Source organism: Equus przewalskii, unplaced genomic scaffold (genome assembly GCF_037783145.1).
Source record: "Equus przewalskii isolate Varuska unplaced genomic scaffold, EquPr2 ChrUn-13, whole genome shotgun sequence".
NCBI classification, from domain to species: Eukaryota; Metazoa; Chordata; class Mammalia; order Perissodactyla; family Equidae; genus Equus; species Equus przewalskii.
In genome coordinates this window covers 4,738,969-4,752,844 of record NW_027228750.1, presented here as the reverse complement: position 1 = coordinate 4,752,844, position 13,876 = coordinate 4,738,969, and the positions used below count along the sequence as shown (strand labels likewise).

The window sequence follows — 13,876 nt, the reverse complement described above, 5'->3', positions numbered from 1 at the left end:
TTTGTATTTCCTCAGTATCTGTTGTAATTTCTCCTGTTTCATTTCTAATTTTATTTATTTGAGCCTTCTCTCCTTTTTTCATTGTGAGTCTGGCTAAGGGTTTGTCAGTTTTGTTTATCTTCTCAAAGAACCAGCTCTTAGTTTCATTGATCCTTTCTACTGTTTTTTGTTGTTTTTTTTTTTTTATCTCTACTTCATTTATTTCTGCTCTAATTTTTATTATTTCCCTCCTCCTGCTGACTTTGGGCTTTGTTTGTTCTGCTTTTTCTACTTCTGTTAGGTGTAGTTTAAGATTACTTACTTGAGGTTTTTCTTGTTTGTTGGGGGGGGGCCTGTATTGTTATTAATTTCCCTCTTATAACTGCTTTTGCTGCATCCCATAAGAGTTGGTATGTTGTATTTTCATTTTCATTTGTCTCCAGGTATTTTTTAAATTTTTCCTTTGATTTCTTCATTGATCCAGTGGTTGGTCAGTAGCATGTTCTTTAGTCTCCACATATTTGTGACTTTCCCAGCTTTTTTCTTGTAGGTGATTTCTAGTTTCATAACATTGTGGTCAGGAAAGACGCTTGATGTGACTTCAATCTTACATTTGTTGAGGCTTGGTTTGTTTCCCAACATATGGTCTATCTTTGAAAATGTTCCATGTGCACTTGAGAAGAATGTATATTCTGCTCTTTTTGGAGAGAATGCTCTCTGTATATCTATTAAGTCCATGTAATCAAGTGTTTCACTTAAATCTACTATTTCCTTGTTGACTCTCTGCCTGGATGGTCTATCCATTGATGTAAGTGGGGTATTAGGTCCCCTACTATTATTGTATTGCTGTTAATTTCCCCCTTTAGATCTGTTTTTAGTTGCCTTACATACTTTGGTGCTCCTGTGTTAGGTGCATTTATATTTATAAGTGTTATGTCCCCTTGGTGGAAAGTCCCTTTTATCATTATATACTGCCCCTCTTTGTCTCTCATTCTCTTTTTTATCTTGAAGTTTGCTTTGTCTGATATAAGTATGGCAGCATCTCCTTTCTTTTGTTTGCCATTTGCTTAGAGTATCATCTTCCATCCCTTAACTCTGACCCTATGTTTGTCTTAAGAGCTGAGATGTGTTTCCTAGAGGCAGCATATTGTTGGGTGTTGTTTTTTTTTCATTTTTTTTAATTTTTAAAATTATTTTTATTTTTTAATGTCTTTTTTTATTATTAAGGTTATAAAAGTTAACATCCTTGTGAAATTACAGTTGTACGTTATTATTAGTCGTGTTGTAGGTACACCACTTCACCCCTAGTGCCCTCCCCCGACCCCCCTTTCCCCTTGCAACCACCGATCAGTTCTCTTTGTCCATATGTTAACTACCACCTATGAGTGGAGTCATACAGAGTTCGTCTTTCTCTGTCTGGCTTATTTCACTCAACATAATACCCTCAAGGTCTATCCATGTTGTTGTGAATGGGACGACTTTGTCCTTTTTTATGGCTGAGTAGTATTCCATTGTATGTATATACCACAACTTCTTTATCCAGTCATCAGTTGCTGGGCACTTAGGTTGGTTCCATGACTTGGCTATTGTGAATAATGCTACAATGAAGATAGGGGTGCATGGAACTTCTGGAATTGCTGATTTTTGGGTGTTGTTTTTTAATCCATCTAGATACTCTGTGTCTTTTGATTGGAGAATTCAATCTGTTTACATTTAGAGTGATTATTGATATATGAGGGCTTAATACTGCCATTTTATCTCTTGTTTTCTGGTTGTTCTATATTGTCATTGTTTCTCTTTCCTTATATTTCTGACTGCCATTTTAATTGGTGGTTTTCTCAATTTTCTTTTGTTTATGAATTGTGGCTCTGTTCTGATTTTTTGCTTAGTGGCTGCTGTGAAGTTTATATCAAAAATCTTGTAGAAGAGATAGTCCGTTTTCTGATAACCTCTTATCTCCATTAGCCTAAGCAAGTTTCATCCCTCACCTCTTCCCCTTATGAATTATTGTTGTCAACAATTATTCTGTTTGGTGTTGTGAGTTTGTAATTAAGTTGAAGTGTTTATAGGTACTTTTGATGTTTTCCTTCCCTTTATCTTTGAGGTTATATTTAATTATTTGAAACCCTTTTCTGAAAGAGAGTTGCAGTTTTCCGATTTTCTGATTTTGTCTGTCTATTTATCTTCTTGCTCAAAGCTTGGTAGACCTTTGCCTTTTGTTTCAGGTATGAGAGCATTCTTGATCATTTCTTGTAGGGGAGGTCTAGAGGTGATGAACTGTCTCAGCTTTTGCTTATTTGGGAAAGCTCTTATTTCTCCATTGTATCTGAGAGATAGAGTATTCTTGGCTTAAAGTTTTCGTTTTTCAATGTTTTGAATATATCATTCCATTCTCTGCTAGCCTGTAAAGTTTCTGCTGAGAAATTCACTGAGGCCTGATAGGGGTTCCTTTATAGGTTATTTTGTTGTCTCACTGCTCTTAATATTTTTTCTTTGTCATTTACTTTTGCCAGTTTTACTATTATATGCCTTGGAGAAGGTCTTTTTGCATTGATGTAATTAGGAGTTCTATTGGCTTCATGTATTTTTCAGTCTGGTTCCTTCCCTAGGTTTTGGAAGTTCCCAGCTATTATTTCTTTGAACAAGCTCTCTGCTCCTTTCTCCATCTCTTCTCCCTCTGGAATATCTATAATCCTTATTTTGCTTTTTCTAATTGAGTTGGATATTTCTCAAAGAATTCCTTCATTTGAAAAAAAAATCTTAGTTCTCTTTCCTCCTCCACCTGAAGGATTTCTATATTTCTGTCCTCTAAATCACTAATTTCATAACGTCAGCTCTATTTTTAAAGGATTCTAGATTATTTTTTATCTCATTAATTGTGTTCTTCATATCCATAATTTCTGCTTTTTTTTTTTTAATAGTTTCAATCTTTTGGGTGAAGTATTCCTCCTTCTTGTTAATTTTATTCCTGAGCTTATTGAACTGTCTTTCTGAGTTTTCTTTTTTCTTTCTTTTTTTTTTGAGGAAGATTAGCCCTGAGCTAACATCTGCTGCCAATCCTACTCTTTTTGCTGAGGAAGACTGGCCCTGAACTAACATCCATGCCCATCTCCCTCTACTTTATATGTGGGATGCCTGCCATAGCATAGCTTGACAAGTAGTGTGTATGTCTGCACCTGGGATCTGAACTGGTGAACCCTGGGCCACCGACATGGAACATGCGAACTTAACCACTATGCCACTGGGCCAGCCCCTCTGAGTTTTCTTGTAACTCATTGACAGCTATTTTGAATTCTCTGTCAGTTAGATTGTAAATTTCTGTGACTTCAGGGTTGGTTTCTGGAGACTTGTCATTTTCCTTCTGCTCTGAATTGTTAATGTAGTTTCTCATGGTGTTTGATGAACTAATACTTTGCTAGAACATTTGTGGTAGTATCTGGTCTCAGATTCTACCTGCTGCCAATGGGGGCAAGAAGGAGCTCTGTTTCTGATCCTACCCCATCTGCTGGAAGTTATGGGTATGTTGGGAACTCCCCCTGGCTGGGAAAGCATTTGTGCACAGGCTCAGGGCTGCTGCCATGTCTTCTTACAGTTGTGCTAAGGTGTGTACCCACTTGTGGGGCTGCAGCACCACTATGGGTGCTCCCGCTGGGCAGGAAAGCATTCATGTGCATGCACTGGGCTGCTAGGGAAGGGTCGGGTTGTCTTCACTCATCTCCACTACTTCCCAGGGACCCAGTCCATCCGCCTTTAGATGTATAGCTGTGTGGGTCTCTCAGGTGTCCTGTTGTGCTGTTTGGGTATCCTCCATTGTTCAGTGAGTGCCCATTTAGTAGTTCAAAGGGGGAGAGATAAAGGGAACAGCTCACTCTGCCTCATTGCTGACGTCACCTCCTATTTCAAGATATTTTTTGATTTCCCTTTTGATTTCTTCTTTGACTCATTGGTTGCCAGGAGTATGTTGTTTGATTTCCACATATTTATGAATTTTTTGGCTTACCTCCCATTATTGATTTCTAATTTCATGCCATTGTGGTTGGAAAAGATACTTGCTATGATATGAATCTTCTTAAATTTGTTGAGACTTGTTTTGTGGCCTAACATATGATTTATCCTGGAGATGTTCTATATGCGCTTGAGAAGAATGTATATTTTGTTTTGTTGGATGGAAAGTTATGTATATGTCTGTTAAGTCTGTTTGATCTAAAGTATAGTTCATATCCAATATTTCCTTATTGATTTTTGTCTGAACAATCTATCCGTTCACGAAAGTGGGGTACTGAAGTCTTCTGCTTTCATTGTATTGTTTACTATTTCTCCCTTCAGATCTGTTGGTATTAGGTTAACATATTTAGGTGCTCTGATGTTGAGTGTGTGTATATGTACAATTGTTATATTATCTTGGTGAAGTGACCCCTTTATCATTACCTAATGACCTTCTTTGTCTCTTGTTACAGCTTTTGACTTAAGGTCTATTTTATCTGATATAAGTATCTCTACCTATACTCTCTTTTGGTTTCTTTTTGCATGGAATATCTTTTTCCATCCCTTCATTTTTAGCCTATGATTGTCATTAAAGCTAAGTGAGTCTTTTAAAGGCATTGGATCTTGTATATTTATCCATTTGGGTCTTGTATATTTATCCATTCACCACTCTATGTCTTTTGCTTGGAGAATTCAGTCATTAAAGTAATCATTGTTAAGTAAAGACTTACCAAACTAATTGTTTTCTGGCTGTTATGTAGTTCTTTTGTTTCTTTCTTCCTCTTTTACTGTCTTCCTTTCTGAATTGATGATTTTAACTAGTAGTACATTTTGATTCCCTTCTGTTTATCTTTTGTGTTTCTACTGTAAGTTTTTGCTTTGTGGTTACCATGAGACTTACCTAAAACATCTTATGGTTATAGTAGTCTATTTTAAAGTGATAACAACTTAACTTGTAGTGCAAACAAAACTCTGCCCTTTTGTTCCCCCTCTCCCATTTTATGTTTTTGATGTCACAATTTATATCTTAATAATGTGTCCCCATTAATAAATTATTGTAGCTATACTTATTTTTAATACTTTTGTCATTGAATCTTTATCCAAGAGTTAAGTAATACACCACTATATTACATATTAGAGTATTCTAAATTTGACCACATACTTACCTTTACCAGTGTGTTTTATATTTTATATGTTTTTGTGTTATTAAATACCATCCTTTTATTTCAGCTTGAAGAACTCCTTTCAGCATTTCTTTAAGGCGGGTCTGGTGATGATGAACTCCCTCAGCTTTTCTTTGTCTGGGAAAGTCTTTATCTATTCTTTCATTTTGGAAGGACAGCTTTGCTGGGTAAAATATTCTTGGTTGGCAGGGTTTTTGCTTGAGTTCTTTGAATATATCATCCCATTTTCTCTCTGCCAGGTTTCTGTGGAGAAATCCACTGACATCCTTACGGGGGTTCCCTTGTACGTGAGAAGTTTTCTTTCTCTCATTGCTTTTAAAAATCCCTTTGTCTTTGATTTTAGCCAGTTTTATTATAATGTGTCTTGGAGAAGGTTTCTTTGAATTGAATCTTTTTGGGGACCTATGAGCTTCATGAACTTGATGTCCAAATCTCTCCCCAGATTTGGGAAGTTCTCAGCCATCATTTCTTTAAATTAGCTTTCTTCCTGGTTCTCCATCTCTTTTCCTCTGGGACTCCAATGACGTGTAAATTGTTTTGTTCAATGGTATCCCATAATTCATGTAGTCTTTCTTCACTCTTTTTCGTTCTTTTATCTTTGTTCTTTTGACTGGATAATTTCAAAAAACTTATCTTTAAGTTCATAGATTCTTTCTTCTGCTTGTTGAAGTCTGATATTGATGTTCTCTATTTCATTTTTCATGTATTCATTGTATTTTCCAGCCCTAGAATTCCTCTTTGGTTCTTTTTCATGATTTCTTCTTTCTGTTAAACTTCTCGTTTTGTTTGTGTATTGTTTTATTGAATTGTCTTTCTATGTTTTCTTGTAGCTCATTGAGCATCCTTAAAACAAGTATTTTGAGTTCTTTATTAGGAAAATCATAGATCTCTATTTCTTTGGGGTGGTTACTGGAAAATTATTGTGTTCCTCTGGTGGTGTCACATTGCTTTGACTTTTCATGTTCCTTGAAGTCTTGCATTGCTGTCTTCACATTTGAAGAAGCAGTTACCTCCTCCAGTCTTTACTGACTGCTTTCAGGAGAGAAATATCTTCTGTCAGCCCTGCTAGGGATTCTAAGGCTTTCTTAGATATTTTCTATATATATGCCTGCTCCTGGTTCCCTCTTTGAGGGGAATTCTTAAGATTGTATGCCTTATCTTGATACTGGAAAGGTCAGGCACTGACAGCCTCCTGTTTGCTTTCCCAGGGCATTCGTGAATGCTTGAGTTTGTGTGCTTTCTCCAAGTCTTGCAGAGTTGGGCAGCTTTCGGTTCATGCTCACTATCCATCTGCAAAAGCTCACACATGCTGCCTTTAGAGGCATGCACAGGTTAGCCATGGTGTGTGTGTGTGTGTGTGTGTGTGTGTGTGTGTGTATGTGTGTATGTGTGTGTGAGGAGTGTTGGGAGTGCCTGTGGGCGAGTTGGGGGGATCTTCAGGTGAGGTGTCCTCAGTGACTCCTGGGCAGGCTTCCTGATGGAGTCCATGAAGTGGTTAGTAGGATCTGCATCTCTTCAGTACATTCTGAGCCCTCACTGCTGTGCTCTCAGCTCTTCCTCACCCTTCAGTCATGCAGGTCACCTCACCTCAGTATTCTGGATGGGGTGAGAAAGAAATGGGCCCCTTTGGCAGCATCCTACACAGTTGGGGAAGCTGGGCACTCACTCTCATGCTCTCACTTTCCTGCATGGGAAAAATTTCTGGCTGAGAGGGTCTCTGTTTGCACTGAGCTGTGCTGTTTTGGGGGAGAGGGTGACATGGGTAAAGTGAAACTATTCCACTTATCCTCTTCAATGCGTTCAATCTTGGATTTTTTTTGCTCCAACTGTGTGCTGAAACTTCTCTGCTGAAGTCCAGAACTTCCATGAAGATACTCTCATCTCTGAATGATTGTCAAAATCTATGTTCTTGGTGAGAAAGATGGTAGGAAACTCCTATTCTGCTATTTTGCTGACATCACTCTGTCCTTTTTCTAATGTGTAAGCATTTAGTACTATAAATTTCTCTCTCAGTATTCCTTTAGCTGTATCCCACAGGTTTTGATATGTTGTGTTTTTGTTTTCTTTCAATTCGGTATAATTTTAGACTTCTTTGAGACTTCTTTGACTCATAGATTATTTAGAAGTATGTTTTTAAATGTTCATGTGTTCAAAGATTTTCCTGTTTTCTTTGTGTTATTGATTTCTAGTTTGATTTCATTATGGTCAGAGAACACAATCTATATGATTTCTGTAGTAGTCTCCTTGGGCTACTATACCAAAAATACAATTGATTCAGTAGTTAAACAACAAATATTTACTTCTCACAGTTCTGGAGGCTGGAAGTCTGAGATCAGAGTACCAGCATGCTCAGGTTCTGATTAAGGCCCATTTCCTTGCTTGTAGACAGCTGCCTTCTTGCTGTGTCCTCACATGGTATAGAGATCTGGTTTCTTCATCTCCTTATAAGGGCACCAATCCCATCACGGGGGCTCCACCTCCATGACCTCTTCCAAACCCAATTACTTTCCAAAGGCCCTGTTTCCAAACACCACACTACATGGAGGATTAAGGCCTCAATATATGGATTTTGGGAGTGGGGGGACACAAACATGCAGTCCATAGCAATTTCATTCCTTTAAATTTGTTGAGGTTTTTTTTATGGCCCAGGATATGGGCTATCTTGGTGAATGATCCATGACTGCTTGAAGCAAATGTATATTATGCTATTGTTGAAACTTTCTGTGGATGTCAATTACAGTCAATTAGTTGATTGTGGTGGTCAGATTTTGTATATTTTTGCTGGTTTTCTCCCTAAGAGTTCTGTCAGTTGCTGAAAGGGTGGTGTTAAGGTCCCCAATTTTGTCTGTTTCTCTGCTCAGCTCTATCAGTTTTTTAAGACAGTTTATTGGCGTATAATTTATGTACCATACAATCTTTCATTTAAAGTGTAGATTTTTAATATATTGATAGATGTGCAGCCATCACTGCTATGTAATTTTAGAATATTTGTTTCACCCCCAAAAGAATGCCCATACCCATCAGTAGTTATATCCTCCCACACCATTAACAGATTCACCAGCTCTAGGCAACCACTAATATACTTTCCATCTCTATAGATTCACCTATTCTGGATATTTCCTTTAATTGAAATCATATAATATATTGTCTTGTGACTGGCTTCTTTCACTTAGCATAAAGTTTTCAAGGTCCATTCATGTACTAGCGTATATCAGTACTTTGTTCCTTTTTATTGCTGAATAATATTCTATTGTATGGATACACTATGTTTTATTTATCCATTCATCAGCTGATGGAAATTTGGGTTGTTTCCACTTTGGCTACTATGAATAATGCTGTCATGAATATTCATGTACAAATTTTGTGTGGATATATGTTTTTGCTTCTCTTGATTATATATGTAAGAGTAGAATAGCTGGGTAATATGATATCTCTGTGTTTAACATTTTAAGGTCCTGCCCAACTGTTTTCTAAACCAACTGTACCATTTTGGATTCACACTAGCAATGCCTGAAGGTCCCAATTTTCCTACATCCTCGCCAACACTTGTCTCTTTTTGCATTATAGTCATCCTAGTGGGGCTGGTGTGATATATCATTGTTTTGATTTACATTTCTTTAATGGTTTATGATGTTGATTATCTTTTCATGTGCTATTGGCCATTTGTATATCTTTTTTGGAGAAATGTCTATTCAGATACTTTGCCCATTTTAAAATTAGGTTGTTTATCTTATTAGTATTGACTTTTAAGAGTTCTTTACATATTCCAGATACAAGTCTCTTATCTGATATAAGATTTGCAAATATTTCTTCCCATTCTGTGGATTGTCTTTTCACTTTCTTGATGGTATCATTTGTAGTACAAAATCTTTAATTTTGATGAAATTCAGTTTATCTGGATACCCTTTATCAGGTTGAGAAAGTTCTCTTCTATTCCTAATCTGTTGAATATTTTTATCATAAAAGGGTGTTGGATTTTGCAAATGCTTTTTCTGTGTCAATTGAGGTGATCATCTAGTTTTTGTCTTTTATTCTATTAATATGAAGTATTACGTTAATTGATTTTCAGATGTTAAAGCAATCTTACTTTCTTGGGAGAAGTTCTACTTGCTTATGATGTATATAATCTTTATGTTCTGCTAGATTTGCTTTGCTAGTATTTTGTTGAGGATTTTTTTTGCATCTATATTCATAAGAGATACTAGTCTCTAGTTTTCTTGTGATATCTTTGTCCTCAACCTTCAGATCATTTCATAAACTTAATGTGAAGCCCTGGAGCCTGTGTGTCTGTTTGAGAAGATAAGCTGTGGTTATTCATTTTTGCTATCTTACCGCTCTCTCTTCAAGCTGTATTTCCTCACTTACCCAATTTTATGAGGGAAAAGATAAGAATATCATGATTTGGTATACTCCACCTTCTGGGTGATGAGAGGGGGGCTAGGTAAAAGGACAAAATTCATGTGGTTTCTTAATGAATCTCTTCTTTTTGTGTTTTCTGCTCCTTCCGGAGAATTTTTTGCTTTAAATCTTAACTTGTTACTTTATTTCTAGTTTGTTCTATTTATTAACAGGGATAATTAATACTGTATGGATATGGTTATTGTGCTTTCTTTGCCCAGATTAGAGAAACCAAAATGATAAGATTTAGTTGTTTTTCCTGCCTTTCACTATGCATTTTCTAGGCCTCTTTTTCCTGGACTGTCTACTTATCCCCTTAGACATCTTCTTATCAAATTCAGATATATTAGTGATAGTTACCCTTATTATTATATGTGTTCACTTTCACCAATACTATGCAAGTGGTGATTAGGTTAGGAGCCACATTGAGTAGGGTCATATCAACACAACTGTACTCTGTGGCTCTCATGCTGAGCCTCACTAGAATCAGAGATTATGGCATGAGATTGTGTGTTTGTGTTGTTGAATTTATTTTTGCCTGTTCTTAACTACTTTCCTTTCCTCCCTTTCATTCCTTTTTGTTTAGGGGGAGGAAGATTTTATAATCTGGCTTTATTCTACCATCTTTACCAAGAAGTTTGACCTATTGTATCAATTATTTTATTGACATCTACTTTAACTTTGTTATGTATTTTTTCTATTTGATCAGTCATGAGCTGAAAGAAGGCTTTAATGGTTCTATTACTATTATTTTTCTCTTCTTTTTGAATTCTCAAGCAGTTTTGCTTTATGTGTTTTGATGAGTACTATTTGTTGTATAAAAGTTTATACTAATTAATTTTTCCTTGGAAACTGTATCCTCTCTCTTTGCTCTTTTTTCCTTGAAGTCAGCTTTGTCTGATACTCATATTGTGACCCTCACTTTCTTTTTGTTCTTGTCTTATGTTTTTGTCCATTATTTATTAACCTTGATTGAGTCTCTAATCTGAGAAGTCTCCTTTGCTCTAATTGGTTAGTTTTCCTGATTTATTTATATGATATGTATTTTTAAGGTTATTCTTGCATTTCTGGAATAAACTCCATTTGGTCATGAAAAATTTTTAAAAATGTGATGTATTCTTTTGGCTAATACAGTTGACCCTCCATATCTGCAGGTTCTACATCTGCAGATTCAACCAATCACAGATTGAAAGGCCTACTACAATAGTTACATCTGTACTGAATGTGGACAAACTTTTCTTCCCTATCATTATTCCCTAAACAATACAGTATAACAACTATTTACATGGCATTTACATTGTATTAGGTATTATAAGTAAGCTAGAGATGATTTAAGGTATATGGGAGGATGTGCATAGGTTATATGCAAATTCTATGCCATTTTATATAAGAGACTTGAGCATTTGTGGATTTTGTGGATTGTGGATTTTGTAATGCAGGGGGTCCTGGAATCAATCCCCTATGGATACCAAAGGACAACTGTTTTATTTAGTACTTTTATATTGATATCATAAGATAGAATGGTTTGTGGTTTTACTTTTTTTAATTGTGGTAAAAAATGCATATCATTAAATTTACTATCCATCTTAACACTTTTTAAGTGTACATTTTAGTAGTTTTAAGTATATACACATTGTTGTGCAATAGATCTCTAGAACTTTTTCATCTTGTAAAACTGAAGCTCTGTATGCGTTAAACACTAATTCCCCTTCCCCTTCGCCCCAACCTCGTTTCCCCAAAAAGACATTTGCAATTGCCTTCATACTCTCTGTTTCTTTGATTTTAACTACTTCATATACTTCATATAAGTAGAATCATGTAGTATTTGTCTTTCTGGTTGTATTATTTCAATTAGCATAGTGTCTTCAAGGTTCATCCATACTGTAGCATGTGACCAAATTTCCTTCTTTTTTAAGGCTGCATAATATTTCATTGTATGTATATACCACATTTTCTTTATCCATTCACTTGTCGATGGACATTTGGATTGCTTGAACCTCTTGGATATTGTGAAAAATGTTGTAATGAACATGGGTTTGCAAATATCTCTTGGAGATCCTGCTTTGAATTCTTTTCAATATATACTCAGAAGTGGGATTGCTGGATAATATGGTAATTCTACTATTAGTTTTTTGAGATATCTCCATACTGTTTTGCATAGCAACTATACCATTTTATATTCCCAGCAACAGTGCACAAGGGTTCCAATTTCTCTGTATCCTCACCAACACTTGTTATTTTCTGTTATTTTGATAGTGGCCATCCTAATGAGTGATATCTCATTTTGGTTTTGATTTGCATTTCTCTTATGATTAGTGATGTCAAGCATCTTTTCATATGCTTGTTGGCCATTTCTATCTTTTTCGGAGAATTGTCTATTCAAGTCCTTTGCCCCTTTTTAAATTATTTGTTTTTTGTTGTTGAGTTATTAGAGTTCCTTATATATTCTGGATATTAGCCCTTTATCAGTATGATAATATATTTTAATCATGTTTCTATCATCTTATTTCATACTACATGATAATATTTTATTTTCTTTCTTTTTCTCTAAAGTGTATGTGTTTGCGTCTTGCTTTGGTTGATTTGGAAGGCATGTGTAGCCTTTTTAATTAATTTACTGGTTACCTTTATATTTTTAAGCAGTATATCTAACACTTTCTCCTACTGCCTCTTCTTCTGCATATTCAATTTTTCTATTTATTTTATTATTTTACATTGTCAAGATTAATCAAAATGTACATCCTGTTCTGTAACCATGATTCTGGTATTTGTTTAACTTGAGCTTTATATTTACATAGATTCAGTTCATCTTTTATATGCAGCTTTTTTCTTAGTTCTCAATTTTGATCCCAGTCAATATGACAGTCCGTATTTTACCTACCCATTGGTATGAAGAAATTGTTACCAGATGACAATGTTAGCTTCCAATTAAAATAGGTTGGCTTTGTGGGACTGTGATAAATCACCTTCCCTACATCTTTCATGGTTTGATGGGACCTTAATCTCTGCATGGGTGAGATGTGGTATTTGGTGTATATGTTTTCATGCTTGATGTGGAGGGAGAATTTAAAAGTCTTCCACTTGGTCCTTCCAAACTTAAAATCTCTCACTCTCTGGTCAGATTCGATATGGAGATTGTACCACTTACTGAGTTTATCTGTTCGAACTGTATACTCAAGATCTAAAGAAATGACCACAGAATAGGTTTATGGTTCCATGGGTTCACTACAAGGTGTACTTGGATTAAATTCCATTTATCACCTGACCCTAATACTTAGTGACTAGTGAAAAAATAGTAACATTATAGATTACAAGAATTGGTGTTAGCTAAGAGTCAATGTCCAGTTACCTGTCAGTCTTAGTATTTCTCTCAGCGTACAAGATAGTAGGAGGGATGCATTATGTATTTGTGATATTATTACAAGATCCTTCCACAAGAGTACCAGGCTTCCTTTTAATTTAGTGAGTTCCAGATTTGTAAATTTATTTAGGTCTGAAATTCAGGCACAGGGCTGTCACTCTCTATTCCTGTAGATCATCGTTCCTGTTTGCCAGACCATACTACAGGCATATTTAGTTATTCACTGAGGCATAGAGATCTTAGTGGATGGTCCATCTCTTTGGTCTTAGGGAACTCATGATCAATTAACCACTACCAAAGATTCATGTTTGTATACGAGCTAATTCACACCTTGGAAATAAATATTGTATTAGAACAGACTGTACTAAGATCTCCAGACCAGCAAAAGTCCGAGTTGTGGAGACAGTGCATTGCGGGAGGTGCTTTCTCCCTTCTGTCCTCTAGAAGCCAAGATATGTATTCTAACTGAGAGTCAGTGCAATGTTGCTAGTTTAGAGGATATACTTTCTCCTAGAAGATGGCATTCCAGCCCCTTAGAGTAGACCCTAGTTGTCACTATAACTGAAGATCAACCATTGGTGGTTGATAGGATACATTAAAAAAAGCTGTTAGATTCAGCTTACTGCCAGTATTCTTTCATGGTGAAGTGAGTTCTCTGGTTAGGAGCAACACTGTGGGAGAGATACCATGGTGTGCACAAGGTATTCAGTGAGGATAGATATTGGCTTAGGTATCATGGGCAAGCAAGGCAAGTTTGCCTAAAGTTCTGCATATTAGAACTTTTCTTTGTCTGAGACATTTAAGGCTCCCTGGAGCTGTAACAAGTCTGTTCTCCAGATGACTGTCATATTAAAGGCATACTACATGTTCTTTTCTGTAGGCCAGGGTTAATTCTTCTTTTTTTCCTACTAATACATACACCCTAATCTCCAGCAAAAATGATGTATTATTTCCTAAGTATTTTATACTT

At 36.0% G+C, this 13,876-nt stretch overlaps 1 protein-coding gene across 7 annotated transcripts in view; it reads left to right on the top strand.

The window, feature by feature from the left end:
• SYCP1 (synaptonemal complex protein 1) overlaps window positions 1-13,876 on the top strand; it is a 129,991-nt gene that overhangs the window by 95,868 nt on the left and 20,247 nt on the right. The window lies entirely within an intron of this gene.